Raw genomic sequence first — 19,872 nt, 5'->3', positions numbered from 1 at the left:
AGGCCACAGGCCACTTTGTAGGCAGATTGCTCAAGATGTCTCCATGTTTTTGCATCAGGAAAAAAAAATCCACCAAACAGTGGCCCGGTACATTCCTTGGAGAACGTCCAGATCAGCTGCGGCCTTCCCCCCCCCCCCCCCGGGGGGAAGCTGCAGCCGCCAAACCACACAGCTTTCCTCTGGTGGAAAAAGAACCCGTGAAAAGCGGATTCTTTTAAAGCCGCAGGGGCAGCGTAACAAGTGCACCGCTGGCGCACTGGTTACATAAGTGCCATGCAGCAATGTGTGGATGCCACGCGGCACTTACATAACAATGGTGGCGCCCATGTATACAGGACACCGCCATTATTACACCACCGCCATGTACTAGGCGTGGAGCATGTGGTTGCTCCGCCCCTGCGCAACCCTAGTACGTGGCCAGGCCGGTGCAAAGCGTTGTCTGGATCACACCAAAGATACTTTTATTGACCAACTGAAATGCACAATTTGCTTGTTGCCCAATTGCTGCATGGCCAGAGGAGGAGAGACCAGCCTGTTAAAGATACCCTCCCCATACCATCTTAACTAAGGGCAGAAACAACAAAATGCAGGCATCTTATTAACATCTCTAAAATTTCTCCTGTTTGGTATGTAACAACTTGCCTGATGAAAAAACCAGTGGAGCTTTGAAAGCTTGCAACAAGCATATTATGCATTTCGATTGGCCAATAATGGTATCACTGTTTGGTGGATTTTTGTTTGAATTTACTAAATGGTCAACACAGCTACACCTTCATGTTTTATGCATTATTTTAAATGCAAAACACACTTTCCCCACAAGCCTTATTTCCTGCCCCCTGTTAACAATACGCTGTCCACTGTTTCAAGTCCTTATTGGTTGTACTGCTGTGGGAGCTTCTCTCAAAGATAGCTGTGCCACTCTTTTGAACAGTAGGTGGCTGCTATTTCTACCCAGAGGTCCTCTGGATACTTCTGCATGATGGACATGAGGGAAACAGAAATGATGACCACCATTTGTCCAGAGGAATGTTGTCAGTTTGCCTTTTTAAAAATCGTATGCACAAAGAGGGAATGGAGCAAGTTGGTGGCACAGACTACAAGGTTTTTCTGGGTGTAAGTCTATTGTACTTAATGGGACGTACTTCCAAATAAGCATTTATGAAATTGCACTATTGCTTTAACTGGGGGAGAGAAAGGTTCACTCTCATCAATAAATCTTCCAAAATCTAAACAGATTGGTTAAAAGTGATTTTCCAGTCAGCTGGAGAATCAGGAAGGGGAGAGCCCGTGACTTCTACTGCAATGAACTAATCTGAACTTTGTGCAAATTTCAATGTGTGCCAATATTGCCGCTCAGGACAGAACTTGTAGTAACAGGACTGACGGAAGTTAGCCAACAAGAGCACTCTCTGGCAAGCTCTGCAGCGCAGCTGTCGTTGACTTTCATTGGGCCTTCCTAAGTTACAACATATGAACAGCAACTTTGCAATAAACTTATCTGGCAAAGGAGAGTGAAAGCAGCCACGGACGATCTCATACAATTCAGCTCTTTTCTTCTCTTTGAAAAGATTGTTGTCATTACAGATATCCTCAGGTTACGCTGTCATGAAACAGGATGAAGACAGAAGGATACACAATATATGCTCATAAAGGAGGTACAGTCAAAAGATGAGCCAATTTTATAAATAAGTTTATGCAACAAGACACAACTACCTTCTGTGTAATAAGCTACAGCTGTAGTTTATTCATGTGAAGCCATTGTCACAAGCCAACCAACTAAGACCACTGTTTTGTATCAGCTCCATTTACTTCACAGCCATGAGATAGATGTTGGCAATTTCTTCAAAAGGCCTGAAATTCAGCCTATTTAAATAGGTATAGATATTCCTGACATGGTAACAATCATTTTATATCTGCTTGCTATATAAGTGTTAAATATGGAAAGGAGGGAGGGCAGGTGACAACCCAGTTCAGCAGCATATGGTTGAAATTATAGTGGTCTAAATCAGTGATTTCTAAACTCTGTCTTCCAGGTTTTTGGACTTCAACTCCCAGAATACCAAACCACTGGCCAAGGTGGTTGAGGCTTCTGGGAGCTGACATCCAAAAACCTGGAAGGCCAGAGTTTGGGAGTCACTGGTCTAAATGCAATTGGTAGTCTCATGCAGACCCACTGAAACAATGAGAAATGTCAAACCAAAACTAGTGTATATCCCATACTAATGTAGATCCCATACTAATAAAGCAATTTAGGCCAAGGGTTCAAAAATTTTACTAATAGAGCGATTTAGTCCAGGTATTCAAATAGTATAGACAAGTATTGAATTCAATATTCAAATAGATAAGTATCCTGAGCTTGGATAAATCTGACAGTTAAGCTTTTCTAGAATCCAGGGTTTTTTACAAATAAAATCTAATTCCTCCCCCTTTTGAATATCGATGATCCAATGAACTGGTAATGTCTTGTAAGATATGTATTGAAATTAACATTTTCGTTGGTAGGTCTATATGATTTTCTTTCCATAGAAACTCCATCAAAGGTAAATAAGGAAACTTTTTAATTTTATTAATATTTTCATTTTCAGTTACACATTATGTTTTACTTTAATATGATTAACCTTTTGGCTAAATCCAGCTCTTAGACTTAACTAGAGTAAACCTCCTGAACCAATGGGGAGTTTACAAGTCAACAATTATGTAAGTCTCGCTTCTTCAGTGGGTCTACTTTAGTTGGAATTTAAAATTGTATTAAGCCTTTCATTTTCATTTTACCTTCGTTCTCAGATTTTAACAGATCTGGGAAGGGATCTTCCTGGGCAAATTTGCCTTCCAGTCATCTCCATTTTCAATCTGGGAATTATTTCAGACTTACTATACATGACATATAAGTATACATATATTTTTGCTGTGTGGGTACACTTTGCCTTAAAGTGATACCTGACTGGCATCTGAAATTTGCCAATGTTAAATTTCTTGATGTCAGCAATGGTGCCTGAAATAGATAGCTCCCTAGAAGATCTCAAAACATGGGCACATGCATTAGTTACCGCCTGTCAGATGGCTTTATTGTACCTTTGGCAGTCTGTAAAGTCTCCCAAGGGTCCCAGAACATAGCCCCCTAAACCTTTGGAGTAATCCATCCTTCCTCTCCCAAGAAAGCTTAGAAAATTTTAGTATCTCAAAATAACTATATTGAAGAAAGGAAGCAAAACTGAGGAATGCTTTCATACTGAGAACCACCAAGAAATGTATGATCACTCTCAGTGCATTCTTTTCTGCCTTTCTTATTTCTCATCATTTGTAGCCTGTTCCATCTAAAAGATAAAATGGGACTAAAATATTTGAAAATGCTGAAAAGTTGCCTCGTGTGTTTTTTTGTTTTTTGAAAGTCAAAATAAACAATACTATCTCTGATACAGATGCAAGAGAATGGATTTTTGATATGGAAATGGAGTTGGGGGTGACTTGGGAATTCATTTTCAAGATCAAATTTGTATCCTTCTGTCTTGTCTGTTCACTGGCATTTCTTCCAAGCTAGTCACTTGTTGAACTTACTGTGGTTTAGTCTGTGCATGGGTTTGTTTTCATGTACTTAAGAGATGCCAGTAGGTGGTGGTATTAGAACCTTTTGGCCTTGCTTTGCCATTAAATGCCAGAAGAAGGAGAAGGCGGCACGATGGTCTTACCTCTCTATGAAACAATGTGACAAGTGCACATAGAAAGATTTGCAGTTATAGATTGTAGCAGGCAAGGCTTAAATATGAATAGGCTGGTCTTGTGCTACTTCTTTCTAGACCCAGCCATTGCTGAGAAAATGGCCCAAATTCAATTGCTAGTCTTGAGTAGCACTGAATCAATGGGATTTATGTAAGTATTGACTTACCACTCAGGATTGAGTCAACTGGGTTTATCCTTGTTGAGACTTGATTTAGGCCCATGTTCTTTTGAACTAGATATTTATGTAAGCCCTAATGCAGGGCCATTCCTCTTTCATGGCCTTCCCAGGTTTATGTGCTATCTGCTCTTTTTTTGGATGGAAGCTGTTACTACTTCATTTTTTCTTTTTCTTCATGCATCACCTGCTTTTATTTCTTTTTAGCAAAGTAAACTTTGTACAGGATTCTCCCCTTTCTTTCTTTCTTTCTTTCTTTCTTTCTTTCTTTCCAGTATGGAACAAGACTTTGCTTTGTACTACTCTGTTCATGAGTCACTGGGAATGCCTCACAAAACAAAGTAGGCCATTCTGTGTTCAAACCTACAAGTCTATATGGAAAATTTTAAATATGCAGCTGGTAGGAGGCACTGAGTAGCCTTCATTTCTGTATACACTGAACAGTAAAAGGAATAATGTAGGCAATGCATAGGCATTTGTGAGAGTTGCATCTAGTCTGTTTAGAAATCCTTGGAATTTCTTATATTTAACATTATCTGAGCCCAGTCCTACATGTATTTTCTCAGGAGTAAATCCTGCTTACTTCAAAGGATGTACCTTGTTCTTCTTCAAGGGCTCCTTTGCCTAGATTGCCTTTGTGACTTCTTGCCTTCATGGACTTTCAAATATCCCCCAATGCCTCCTCAGAATACATCATTTTCAAAACATTCTAATGCTTAAGGGACTAATTGCAAATCATGTAATATGTGTTGATGCATACCTGTCCAAATTGATTTTCTGCCATTCCATATTTTCAGCAGCTTTTAAAATGTCCCAGTTTCTCTCTCTTCCTACCAATGTTCTCCTTTTCTCTCGGCTTACTTCAGTTGCTACAAATTGAGTTCAGGGTGCAAAGTATAGGCTGCACTTAGTTAACTCAGCAGTAGGGAGAGGAAAGAAGGGCACTGTTTTTCCCTGTATCTCGGGGAAAAGCAAATTTCTCCAGCCTCTCTTAGCTGGAGTATATGTGTTCTTCCTCATTAATAACTTTGCCATCCTGGCCACACTGATGTTGCATGGCTACAAGTAGCCTGGTTTCCTTTTATGAACTGTTGGAGGCTATGATGGATGCCAGTGATGTGATTCAGTCATTTGTTCAATATTGGTTAGGCAACCCATCAAGAATTCTTCATCTCCCATGAGAGACCTTGTCTGAAGCACATGAGAAGCCAAACAATTTGCCCTGTCTCTTTTCTTCTACAATTTGCCCAAAATGTCTTCTTTGTCTTTGTGAAGCTAAGACCACACACATAAAGCAAGCACAAAAAGACATGCTAATTGTCCTTTGTCCAAAGACATGTACAACACAGCCAATGGTACTGCTTTTACTATTCTGTACAACAAAGCAATGATATTGCATTTTTCTATTTCATACATTTTAGTTGCTGTTTGTATTTGCTGTGTACTTCAACCATATGCACGAGTAGCCTTCAAGATCCCAGTCATCAAGTGCTTTGCTCAGGTATTGCAAACTCAGGGGTATGAATTCCTTGATTGAATCAATCCACCTGTAATGTGGTTGCTCCCTCTTCATAGTGCCTTCCCACTTTACCAAGCATTGCTGTCATTTTCATAAGTCATGCCATCTTATGATGCAGCCAAAATATGACAGCCTTGGTTGAGTCATGTTATTGGGCAGTAGCAGTAGTAGCGGGGAGTGACACTGTTGGAGGATCTCTCAGCAGCAACAGTAATGGCACCACAACTAAATCTTTAAAACTGTGCAGAAGATGGCATATGGTAAACTACTCCTGAAGAATATTACCTGGAAAGCCCCATGATGAGATTTTATGGCAACAGGCAAAACCCAGTATTGGAAATGTGTATTTACATCCCTAGTTAATCTTTTCAGTTTAACTAGTTTAAAAAAAGATCACCCCCCTCAGCTTCTGTTTGCTTTCAGAGAAAGGCTCCTTACTCAACTGCTGCAGTAGTGTATACTCATGGGACAGTTGCCAGGGATGTAGGTATGGGGAGAAGGGACAAAAAAGGGTCTTTCCCCAATACAAATTCTGCGTCCAATTACATTTCCCTTCATTTCCCAAATTTTTAGCATTGCAATAACTTAAAACTTCAGCTGACCATTTAGAAATAGTTTAAGCATCCAGAGAGAACTAATAGACAAAATTATGAAGGGACAAAACAAAAATAAAAGCTCTAGGTGTGCAGGTTTTTCAGCATCTCACTCTCTGCAATTCAGAGCTTTGGGGACTGGATGGAAATTCCCTTTTGAGGCAGAATTCTCATTTGGAGAGGCAGTGTCCTTATTTTGTCTTCCTTGTAGCTACACCTCTATCCTGTTTAGAAACTGTGAAAGTATAACACAGCAATCAAAACATTGATCTTGGGCAATAAAAATTCTTTGCAACTCAAAGATTAGTAAAAAATTATTATATTTCTTCTTGATATTTGCATGACAGAAAAAAAAACAAGCTGCATTAATAAATAATGCATGATTTACAAATTTCCTTGAGGAACATGTAGGCAAGACACCTTTTATATTATACCAAGAGAGTGAAAATCAAACTCAGCTATGCTGCCATTACAACTAATTTATGGTTAGTCTGGATGCTACAGAAAACTCATTTAAAGATACCAGAATATATAGCAAGTGGAAGACAGAAAGCAAGTTTAGCGACTTACAACTGTCTGTACCACAACACAAAATGTGTTTGTTTCATTGCTTTATTACACATGATAATTTAGACAATTCCCAACAAAAGAAATTAGCATAATGAAATATGTAAATACAAGCCATACAACCAAACAAAACCTGGAAACATCTCAGTTTTGTATGGTTGTATAGCTTGTGTTTACATATTTCATCAGAAACAAAATTAAGTATTTCAGATTATTTTTTCTGATGCATTGTGTTTACTTAGTAGCAGTATTTATGTTTTAAAAGATTGAATGCCCTTTGAAAAAGCTGCAATATTGTACACATAAACTGAGATTATGACTGTTGCTCTCTGAACTGTCTTAAAATACACAGTCTGCTTTGAGAGAAAAAAATACTTTTTACCTATGGAACCTCATGGGATTGGCTTATACTGAGCAGAGATTCAATGACACAGTCCAGCATTTTGAACTTCTCTTAGGTATTTGCTTCGTTTTCTTCTCAGCATGGAATGAGACGAGAAAAATTATCCCTCCCTTAGTTAATTATAGGCCTGACCTTTTCAGTTATTATGCAAGCAAAACTCCCACCAGATTCAAGCAGTGTTTACATTCAGCACACAAATCTTCATTGTAATCTCCTTTCCCTTCAGCCCCTTACCCTGACTGCAGGCAATACCCAGCTCTTAAATAGCAGTTATGGGGTGGGTGGGTGGGTGGGGATTGTATGTTTGTGAGTGTTTTTACTTTTGGGGAATTGATTGGCACTGGAAGCTCAAATAAAATTATTATTTTACATAGCTTAGTGGTATCTACACCTAAAGATGTGTCTGTGAGACCTCAGGGATTGTAATAGGGATAGGGAATATGGAGAGCTCCAGATAATCGTCTGGAATATGAGTATGCAAAAGGATCTTGTAGCATCTTTGAAACTAACTCTGCAAAAGAAATTGCAGCATAAGCTTTCATAGACTTGGTCTACTTCCCTAGATTCATCCAAGTAGATCAAGGGGCTATGCAGACTGCCCCAAAGGGACAGTCTGCAGCTGCCTCTTTACTGGCCAGATTGTGGCCACGACAACCTCACATCATGGTCTCAATCCAGCCTCTGGAGGGCACAAAAAGGAGCTGCAAAAAGTGGCTCCTTTTTGTGACCAAGGGGTGCCATAGCTGCGGCGGGATGGCTTTATGATGCCCCTTCAGCGAGCCGTGTGGACCGGTGCATGTCAAAATGGCACCCTGGAGGTGGAGTTAGGGTGTCTAGTGTGAGGGCTCTGCACCCAGACTCTGCCCACAGGCCAGCACAAAGTGCCAGTCTGTATAGGACCTATGTCTATGAAAGCTTATGCTACAACTTCTTTCTCCCCACTAGTCTCAAAGGTGCTACAAGAATCCTTTTGCAAACCCATCCTAAGTGCTTGTGCTTGTAGTAACTGAATCTTTTGGTGCTACAACTAGGTTTAGACATTACAAGAGATGCACATAGAAAAAAGATAATGTAATTACATTTTATCATGAGTGTTGTGTTGTCTCCCATAGTCCATGCTAGGGCTGAACCATACATGACAAAATCCTTCCCACCCCCACTTTCCACCATGTGCCACTTGGGGTTTCCAGCATTCCACAGAGCATAAAAATAATGTGGTTTGAGTCCTAAACTCTAAAGTTTTCACTGCAGTTGATCTTTGCTCTCTTATAGAAATATTTTAGGGCCTTGTATGGATCACTAGGATGAGAAGCCATTGTTCTTCAAAGTCTCATTGCCAGCAGCTACTGAAAGTACTGAGAAACAAGTAATGTTATAGAAATATTTGTAGACACATGTTCCTTTATGTTGCTGCCTTCTTTCATCAATTTCTGCATCACTAGACCACCAACAAGAAATAGTATCTAGCATGGATATGGCACTTGCCCTCAGAAAATGGCCACCATTTCCTTACTACAAAAATCAAAGAAGTTTTAGTTGCTTACATCTACTCCTCACCTCCTGGAAATATAACTGTTCCTAGAGAAGTGGCTTGCCCTCAATAGACTCTTGTTTCATTCTCCTCAAACAACTCTCAGAGAGTCCTGGAGGTGACTGTATGACTACTCAAGAGTAGTATACTGACTTTCCATTGCAAATAGTGGGATGCCTTCTGTATTCCCTCAGTGTCTGAGTGCTACCTAGACATGGAAAGGAGTGGAAGAGGGTTCAAATGGGGACTAAATTTGATAACCTCCCAAGATGCAGCTGACTCCATTTGGGAACCATGCACTCTACTGGCATCATGCTCAGGAAACATTCATATTTTAATTCTGGCTTGTATCAGAAAAACCCATGTTTTCATTTAACACATCAAAGCATTTCAAATGATGCCCCCTCCCACTTACTCAATTCTTTGACCAAATGCAAAATGTTAAATTGTTGACTCAGTATGTAACTCATCAGGCTATACAGAATTTGGAGATGAAGAAAAGAGAAAGTTAGAGAATTGGTCATTTGTGGTTAGAACAATCAAACTGAAATGGTGATGTGCCCCTCTTTTAGCCTCAACTATGTGTTATTCTAACGGTTAGAAACTTGCCAGGCCAGTTTTCCTTCTGAACTAGTAATCAACTTGTTATTTTCAATGCTATCAGACTTTTTTTTTTTTTTTGGGGGGGGGGGGATGACAGGATTTGCTACAATCACCAACATGTGTGCTACAAATTGGTACATCCTTCACAGACCCCATTGTCTAATTTCTTTTAGGGGAAAGAACATTATTTGAAGTTGTTCTCATGCAGTGCTGCTTTGGCAAGAGAGAACAGAGTGTAGCAGCTGCACCACCAGATGCCATACTTGTGGAATATCTCAGAGTTTTCTATAAACATGACTACCTCTATTGACCTATACAAGTAACCATATGCTCCATATGGAAAAACCAAATGCAGAGTTGGGTAATGCCTTTTATTAGGCCCACTTGGAGAAGAGGCACAAAGGTAGCATGAACATTCACATTCTTGCAGAAGGTTTCATCAAACATGATGGTACAACAGACTATGGGTCCTAGACAGATGGGCGGAGAAACACTGCCCCTGTGTGCTGCGCAGTGTTACCGCAGCAAACAAACAATGTGGTACCACTGCTCAGTAAAAAAGGAGCCACCTAGAGTTTGCGCCGTCATAGGGCTGCAATGCAGCCCTATGACGGTGCTTCCTCCAGAAGACATGTGGGCACTCAGATGCCCACATGTCATAGACATGCCCCCCATGTTATAGACATGCCCCCACATGTGGCACGGCTTGGGAGCATGTGGTTGGTGCACACTCCTGAGCCCTACTATCACCGCCAGGACATTGCTTCCTGGCGGTGTGTACCGGGCCTATGAGAGCAAAAAAAGCTGATCGACCCATTCATCTAGGCTTTAAGTGCTCCACTCTTAAAAAAGGTCTGAGTTTGTAATTCCAGTTTCTTCAACCATGTTAGTAGAAAACTCTTTTTGTATGGCTCTTTATCTCTTAGAGATGAAGCAAAATTTTACCAATATGTTTTTCTAATAATTTACCAAACTTTGTGATGGAATGAAATTGAGGATTTTAAAAAAATGCAGGAGAAACGGAAACCAACAGATTTCCTAGTTTCTCACTTCAGATGAAGGAGATGCTGGCTGGGTATCAGATGGTTTTTCCCACATACATTTGGAAATTAGAGTGGGAAGAGATGTTGCATGTGTTGATATTTGCTTAAACCAGTGCCTACACTTAGCCAGAGCTACCAAGTAGATGATATTCCCCCTCTGATGGTATCTCCCTGAATGTGCAGTAATGATGGAAATAATATATATTTAAAATATTCCAAATAATGATTGAAAATTGTGAGTGACAGGAGACCCTGACAGGTAGAATCCTGGATTGACAAAAATCTTTGCAGTGTAGAACTTATACTGTGCAAATATTTGCACATGTTTTTTAAACGAAAAAACAGAATTTTTTGCAAAGGAGACAGTGATATCTGCATCGAAAATATTATCTCTTTACAAGTATAACATTTTCTGCACTGCAAAGGCTGCTTCCTGCACCAAGAATGCTGCTTTTTGCTCAAATCATATGTGATTTTTGTATAGGCTATGGCCCCCAACTGCAGCATTTTCTATTCAGGAAATAGCATGTTCTGTGCAGCAAATAATATATTTGCACAGAAATATTTATTTTCTTTGCAGAACATGTTGTCTTCTGTGTAAAAAAAAAAAGTAGGTCCAAAACTGCACATATTTTAAAGACTTTCTTGCAACAGAAAGAAAATTGCAAAAATTACCTGTTCCTTCATTTGAGAATGTGACAAGTGAAAAAAATGCATCCCTGTTAAATGCACTTGGACTATGTACTATAAGAGATCCCACAAACAAAGACTATTGGCACTTCATCACTGCCATTGTGAAAAATGTGTGTTGAGACCAGAGCTTCAGAAAGTTACTTTTTAAAAATTTGACTCCCAAAAATTCCTAGCTGCCTTGTCCAACAGCTATGTCAGCTGTCAGAGACTGGGAACTCTGGTTTAAAAAAAAATTCCCATCTCTCAATGGGAGGCAATTTCTTGCTTTCTATTGCCCCCTCACCATACCACAAAGACATCCCTCTCATTGTTCAACTAGGTTAGGACTCTGTATGTTAGCTAACAATTTAAAATATTTTGTTTTCACTTATGAGCCTGTCTTGTTAGCCGTTGAGGCCTAACAATTTAATGCAACAAAGCTGGTGGAGATCCTGAGGGAGGCCTTTTCAGGGACAGCCCCAGCCTTATGAAGTCACTTGCCAAGTGTGATTCACCTCAGGCAATTTCTTGCAACGTTTTGAGGAAAGAAATACATAAAGCATTGCTTTGTTTCAGTCTTTAGCAATTTTCTGTGACCTTTGGGATGTGTTAGTTTTATTCCTCTGTGGCTTGTGTGACACTGTGTGGAAAAGTTTGACTTTCTAGTATCGTTTGGGCCTGGTTGCTTTTTTTAAAGATGGTTTTCATGTTACTTTACTGCCAACCCCTTTAAGCTTAAGCGGTTAACAAATGGTAGAGCTAAACAAATAGAAACCAAACTGCCAGGAGAACTCTAACCGTTCTTTTGACCAATTCAGAGGCTCATGAAAAAATGCCAACAACTTTCCCACAATATACCATCAAAGCAAAGGAGCCTGTTTATGGCTCCTTAAATGCAGTCATTGTCTGCAATACCCTGGCACAGCCAGTTTTTTGCCTGTGTGAAGCTGGGAGGAAAGTAGGTCCAGCTCATTAACTTTTATTTTGTGTACTAGAAGCCCAGAAATTTCTGTCTTACTATATATGAAATCCAAATGCAGTTTAAAAACTAGGAAGGATGTGCTGGCTTGGATCGTAGATTTCCTTCTGCTAATGGAAAAGAATCCATTCTGATGATAAGGCCTTCCTGTCTTAGCCTTTCATTTATAGCATCTTGAACGCCATCCCCAAAATGGTTCTTCTATGGAGGCCCTTTATGGGAGTGGTGGTGCATATGGTGCTGGGGGATGTGAAGGTGCTGTCCTTCATGAATCTTACAACAAATGTACAATGTTCCCTTTTCGCAGCTACTGCAGTTCATAAAATGCAATCATTGAGTAGTTAGAACAAGGGGGAGAAGGAAAAAACACATGCAAAGTTTTACATGATTTACTTTCAGTGAAGAAGATCTGACAATAAGTGAATGGATGTGCACACAATCAGACAATCAAATCCAAAAGCAAACATTGGAGGACCTGACAGAAGCAGAGGAAAAGGAGGGGTAGGGTGCGGATGAAGAAACATATCTTTTGAAAAATTTCCAAAGGACTGTTATTAGTACTAAAGGACAATCCCAGTAAAGTCTTGCTGAGATGCTATACTTAGCTTTCAAAAAATCCAGCACGGTACCACAAGTCAGGACAGGACAAGGTACAATCAGGTGCAGATGGCATAAATGACTCCTTCTCTCAACTTAGTTTTTCTGCACCCTTAATATTTTTTTGCGTGTTAAGTTAAGTTACTACACACTTTATATCTGGCAGATTGGTTGTGCAGGGACCAAGTGATATAAAGACAAGCTCTAAGGCTCACCCAAATGTTATATTTTCAGAATCTTTGATATGAAATTTGGCATCAGGAAGGTAAAAAGTTTCTTTTTTCCACATTCAAAGGGTGAGAATTTATTCCTGCTAACTATACACAATCTAAGACAGATCAAGGAAGGCCTGGCTGCATTGCTATACAGAGCTCATTTTAACTTTAGGGAAGTGAATTAGTATTTTTTTTTTATTTTAAGTGTTTCTATATTGCTCCCTGGTCCATAAGGGCTCCTGAGGCAATGAACATATAATAACCAATTAAAATAATATAATTTTTTTAAAAATTAAAAACACATTAAAATACTCTTTAAAAACTCCTGAAATGAGTCTAAAAACAATTCTAGAATCTAGTTTTCAAAACAGTTAAAGCAGCAGTTTCAACACTGAATACCATGATTAACAGCACTATTTGTGGCTGCCTGCTGCAAACTTAAAAGAGATGGGGCCAGCCTAATTTGCTTGGGTAGGGAGATCCATAGCTGGCTACAGAGAAATCCCTGTTACCCACCAACATAACTTTATGTAGTGTTCAGACACACAACAGGGAATCCTCTTTTCAGGTAGGCTCTTATCAGAGGGGGCAGTCTTTCAGAAATCTTGGCCCCAAGTCATTAAGGCTTCATAGTTTAACACCATCACCTTAAATTGAGCTTGGAAGCAAACTAGAAGCCAGTTCAGTTCTTTCAGGACCAGAGTTATAAGGTTTTTAAAATGCACACCTGACACCAGTCTCTAAAATGCATATCTGACACTAGTCTGGCTGCTGCATTTTGCACTAGCTGCAGCTTCCAAACACTTTTCAAGGACAGTACCACATGCAGCACATTAAAGTATTTCCCAAGTAGGTTCCAGATGTTATTCATTGAAGCACAACAGGCCTGCCTGAAAATAAGAGATTGGTGTTTCACTTTCCAAGGCACAGTTCATGGTGCTAGCATGTGTTTCTTACTCACTTACTAGTGCTCCCCTTTACCTTATTGGCATTAATCTTGACACTTGTGAACTCCTTATGCCATGATGACTGGCCTGTACTCTCAAGCAGTCTGTCGTGCTTTTCTTCCTTACATACACAGACACTCACTGTGTCAGGCCTCTCTTACAGGATTGTTTGGAAGATGAAAAGGACTATGGTGGGATACAGACTGCCAAAATGTAGTGTGGCGGCGGCGATTCTAGGGTTAGGGAGCGTGCATCATTCACACACTCCCTAATCCTAGAATGTACTCCGTACGTCAAAATGGTGACACCCTGTCTACATGGGCGCCGCCATTTTGACGTGATGGATGTGCCGCGTCCAAATGGTGTGGTGTGGGCGTGACGTCTTGGCACCACTGCAGGGCGCTTGTGGCGCCCTTTTAGCAGCGCCGGAAGGAGCTCTGAAACAGAGCTCCTTTCACCGTGCACATCACTGACGCATCCCTTAAACAGCTGTGCCAGTGATACAGAAGAGAAAGGGGCTGAGTGGCCCCTTTCTCTCTCTCCCCGCTGCTCTCGGGGTGTCCTTGGGGTATGAAGCCCCAAGGACACCCCTTTCCAGGCCTCGAGGAAGCAGCATTTTGCCGCTTCCCGAAGCCTGGAAAAGTGGCGGATTGGGGCCTCTGGGGTTGCCACTGTGGCCGCTCAGGCCCCGATCCATTGGGGGAAAGGGGTGAATGCAGGCCGCCCCAAAGGGGCAGTCTGTATCCCACCTATGTTATCGTTGGCAACCTGTTAGAGATATAGGTATGCACAAGTTTCTCTTACGTGTGTTTATGTCTTTTTGGAGATACTGTGGGGTTTGGTATTCACTTCCACAGCACACACACACACACACAGCTTATTGTACAGCTTCTTATTTCCTCATGCCATTCTCTGCTTTTGGGGGAGCAGGCAGGATCACAGAGACTTCTCCTGTAGCTAGATGCAAAATGATGACATCAGCACTGTTCCTCCTTAACTCGGGCCCTATACAGATCATCCCCAAAGGCCGGCCTGTGGGTGTCGTCGGGGTGCAATGTCCTGACGATTGATGTCTGTTTCCATCCCCAGGGTGCCATGATGCTCCAGATGGTATGCAACATCATGGCACACCTCCAACACTGTGACTAGATGATGCAGCGCCAAAGGGACACCATACAGCTGTGCCACTGCAGCTATGGTGCCCTTTGGAGGGCGCAAAAAGGAGCCATATTTTACAGCTCCTTTTTGTGCCCTCCAAAGGCCAGATGAGGGCCACAGCATGATGTTGCCATGGCCCCAATCTGGCCAGGAAAGGGGCAGCCTGTAGAGTCCCTCAGTGCTGCTAAGCCATTTCAAATCTGGCTATAGGAACACAGCCAGATGCTTCTGTGATCCTACTATCTCCCCCAGAAACAAGAAATGTCAAGCATGGGAATGCCTTCAGAAGCTTTTCAGTAAGTCAAGGGGTATATGGCTCAGCCTAGCCTAGGTCTGCATACATACCTGTTATACTGCACTGAGCCATACAGGATTGAAGCCCTCGTATGTTAATTTGCTGGATGAATAACAAAATAAAATTGCCTTGGATAGATGCAGACAGTAGTCTGACTCTTCATATTCGTCCCAACTAGAGTGGAGCTATTGAATCACTTGGATTTACTACAGTGTTGACTCACCAAATTCAACATTTAATTGATTGATTCTTCTTTGGCTGGGATTAACCAACAGGATTCCAGCCTATGTTGCACATAACACATGGTGAGCCATAGTACTCCCTTGGAGTACTAAGTTAATTATTGTCTCTGTTTATTGCTTTTATGCAGCAGCCATTAATGAATTCATAGTTAAGAGCTTACACATGTAACAAGGATAGAAAAGTTTGTACAATGTTGCTTAGCAACCTTCACCAACAACCTATCAATAGCTAACTAGAAGAGTAAAAGAAAAACACAACCAGGCTTTTGACCATCCTTAAAAGAATGTCATGAATAAGGATGAAGCTATGCAATTTGTTTCATGAGGAGTTTCAATACTGATTGCCATCAAATAATTTAGAGGGAGGGCATTAATATCTAAGACCACAAATGCAATGAACCAATGAAACTCCATGGTGGCGTGATCATATGTTTGAAATGTTGGAATTTAGTATTTGGTAATTTATATATTAAGCAGAGCAGCAGCATGGCCCCAGTATATATGGGTTCCTGCTGATAAACAGGATATTCTGGCTAGATAATAAAAGACGTAATGTATATACTTATGCATAAGTCTAGAAATTTTGGTCAAAAAATTGACCCCAAAAAAATCTGAGTTAACTTATCCACTGATCAATTTAAGTACTATATTTTAACTCTTTTTGAAAAAAAGGCTCATCCCCTTCTCTAAGGCAAGAGCTTAGTCCATCCTGGGAGAACCTAAAAGAATCAATGACCCCCCTCTACTCTGTCCACTGCAGTGCTGCTTCTGGCCTTTTTGCATGGCTGGGCAGAAGGATGGCAGCAGTAGCAGCCTTTTGGTGCTTTCCCTCAAAGGGGAGTCAAGAAGAATCAGGCACTGAAAGATCTGAACAAAACATTTGTGTATTTGAAGGCTTTCATGGCTAGTATCCAGTTATTTTTTGTGGGTTTGGGGGGCTATGTGGCCACGTTCTGGAAGAATTTATTCCTGACTTTTCACCTGCATCGGTGGCTGGCATCTTCAGAGACTGGTGGCATGGAGGTGTGGGGGGTATATATAGTCTGTGAGACTTGGTTGAGAGGAAGTGATTTACATGTTCATCTGTGTGTTGGTCTGTTGGTGAAAGGCAAAGCCTCAGAGAGTGGAAGGATATGCAGGGAGGATTTGGGTCTATTTAATTAGTGATCCATTTTCTGCACCTTGACCCTGGGTGATGTTCATTTGCATGTGCTGAGTCTTGATTTTGGTGTTTTTCAGGACTGGTAGCCAAACTTTAGGGCTCCACAGATGGGCGGCTCAGTGCCGCCTGTTTTTGCCACGGATGGAGGCCACAGCAACCTGGCACCATGGCCTCCGGAATGACAAAAAAGAACCCACTTCCTGGCGGGTTCTGTTTGTGTCCTCAAAGGGGCGCCATTGGTGTGCTCATGCGGCATGATGATGCCCCTTGTGCATAGCACCATTTGGGCACTGCGCCCAAGAGACATCATCATGGTGTGTCATGTGTGTACGGCACATACCAAGATGGTGCCGGATGGCAGAACTATGGCTCAGAGCATGCGCACATCTGCTCTAGTTCAGCCCTAGTTCACCTTCAGGCCAGCACAAAGTGCCGGTCTGTGTAGGCTCTTTGTTTATTTCCAGGGTTTCTTTTTTCCTGTTGAAGTTGTCCAGGTGTTTATGGATTTCAATGGTTTCCCTGTGCTTTCTGACCTGATAGTTGTTGGCATGGTCCAGAATTTCAGTGTTTTCAGATAGCATTGTGTGGATGAATTGAAAATATGTACATTTGAAAATATGAGAAAAATTATAGTAGGTACAGTCTCCCTATTGAAGGTCTTCCAGTCCACGAATTTCACCAAATCACCACAACTCACATTATCCGATGGCAACCATTGCCATCATTGAATCATGTGAGATGTGATGGTTGATGTTTTCTAGCATCCATGAGTGCTTCTGGAACTGAACTCCCACAGATACAGAGGGATACAGTACATGCATATTTTGGCAAGTTACCCTTGAAAATCACTGTCTGCTCATTATCCCTATTTTGACCATATCAGATCATAATGACTGGCTGACATGCCCAGTAATGTAGCAGCTCTGCACACACTGCGCAGCTTTGCGTACATATACATGCCAACCATCATAAACCGATATTAGTACTACTAATATTATATTTTTTTCTTTTCTCCGCTAATTCGTACACTCAGTCCCTCTAAGAACATCAACAGAAGAGTGGGACAAAAGTGATGATGAAAATAATATGATTCTGAGATAGTATCATTTATGAAATGTATATCGGTGGAAACTTCTCAAAATCAGAATATTTCCAGCTTTATTATATGTCTAGCTTAATATGAATTTTCAACTCAATTTGGCTAGTAAATAGAAAGTGAATTCTGGCATGTATATCCTGCCCAAACAATAGGCAGCCAATTTGGACCAGGTTTTCTTTTCCCTAGTTGCTTAGGTTTGCATCTGAGGTAAAGCCAACAATTGAAATATTTGCTAAAATAAAGGTGTGTGTAAAAAATAAAAGATACTGTTAGAGATGCACAACACTAGATTCTGTGGTGATGCATATTCTGATACATGAATGTTCCTCATACATTTTTTTCCCCATGCGGTTGGGATGTGATTCAAACTCTAGAAAATTTTCATTTGATCACACTTAACAGTACTTTCCTTTTATTATTATTATTAACCTTTATTTATGAAGCGCTGTAAATTTACACAGCGCTGTACATGCAATCTTTTTAGTTAGACGGTTCCCTGCCCTCAGGCTTACAATCTAAAAAGACATGACACAGAAGGAGAAGGGAGTGGTGACGGGAAAGGGTAAGAGGTCCAGCAGTTCCTCTCTACCTCCGAGGCCTGGACCAAGGCAGATGGACTGGAGGGAGGGCTTGGGTTCTTAATGAATGGTTAATCATTATCCAGGGAAAATACATACTCACAAGTAGGATAATACATATACAGTACATAGCAATACAGGAAATGGATCTTGACGCTTAGAAGTAAGTCACACTGAATTCATAGGACTGCAGCTTTAGGTCCTATCCTAGCAAAGCATCATGAGTCATTTCTCCCATGTGCACAGCTAACAGTCAAATAATAAATATTGGTGGAATGGAAATCAAGAATTTCACCAGGCATGAGTTAGTAGCAATAAAACATGCTTGACTTAGCAAGATATGGCACCAAATCCCATCTGGCCTTGGAAGCTAAGCAGGGTCATCTCTGATTAGTACTTGGATGGGAGGCTGCCAGTGAATACCAGATGCTGTAGGATGTATTTCAGAGGAAGGAATTGGCACAATCTCAGATCATTTCAAGCAATGTGAAAGGACATAATGAAGCATATGGCTGAGGCTGTGCATAAGTGGACAAAGGAATTTACTAATAATATCCATGAATCTATCTTTCACTTTTCTTTCCTAATTACCTCTCTCCCTCTTAATCAGCTTCACTGGATTCCACACTATTCCAGATCCTGATCCAACAGCTAATATTGAATTTTAAAGCCCTGCTAGACCTGGGCCTGGCGTATCTAAAGAACATCTAGAAACAGCAATAAACAGCTTAAGAAAAAAGCCACTTGTCCAAAATCAAGTGGCTTTTTTCTTAAGCTGTTTATTGCTGTTTTTATTTTATTTTTTATTTTTACTTCTTATTTTTGTGCATTATATTGATCTTATACTGTATTTTTATTGTACAGAAGCACCCTTGGTGAATATTATTTGAAGTTCAAGGTAAAAAGCTATCAAATCTGAACATAGCTTTAAACTCTCTCTTTTCCATTCTCTTCTAAGTTCATCTTTCTAAATTGAGGAAAGGTGAGGAGAGGCTAAACAGGAAGCATAGTGTTCTGTGCTACAGGGATGAATTAATGCGGGTTTTTTGCATTTTGCCAGGGGGAGCCAAAATGTCACATACACAATTCATTAAAAACATGTCTGGCATATGAGAGCAATAGCATATCTTCACAGCATCACCCCCAACATACACACACACACACACACACACACATACACAACGGATTTAGTTTTTCTTTTCTCTGCTTGCAAGCTCTCCGTTCATGTCATCACCAAGCTATATTGTTCTGGTCAATTAGCTTTCTGCAAAGGAATTAATGTGTTTCTGTGCCTACTAGAAATGCCTTCCACAGTGCATCCAAGAATTATGCTTGATTTCTTTTTGATCTCAGCACATCTGGCTAGCTCATGACCATCTTGCAATCAACAATATTCAAGAGCTTTCTTCCAACTGTTGTGCCCCAGGCCAATAATTAAAAAGTCTACTCAAATTTAACACACTATATTGTGCTGCTGCATAGAATTTTTAGTTAAAATGAGTGCATCCCAATCTTTCCACCAAATTTGTTGGGTTCTTAAACTTGCTGTCTCCCTTAATTTGGTGTCATCTACAGATACCTGAGGCAAGAGTCCTACTTCCTTCTCCAAGGCTGGTATTGAAAGTAACATGGATAGACCCACATTAGATCCCAATATTACTCCCATGGAGTATATGCACAGGGAATTGCTTTTTAATGTCAACTGCAGATTAAGAGTAAGACAGAAATTGGTCCTTATGTATGATGATGATCAGCCCTTTGCACCAAAGGGCTACAT

The sequence above is a fragment of the Sceloporus occidentalis genome, unplaced genomic scaffold, assembly GCF_023333645.1.
Source record: "Sceloporus occidentalis isolate IW3139 unplaced genomic scaffold, rSceOcc1.0.p SCAF_1, whole genome shotgun sequence".
Taxonomy (NCBI): domain Eukaryota; kingdom Metazoa; phylum Chordata; class Lepidosauria; order Squamata; family Phrynosomatidae; genus Sceloporus; species Sceloporus occidentalis.
Note: the sequence above shows the minus strand (reverse complement) of the source record.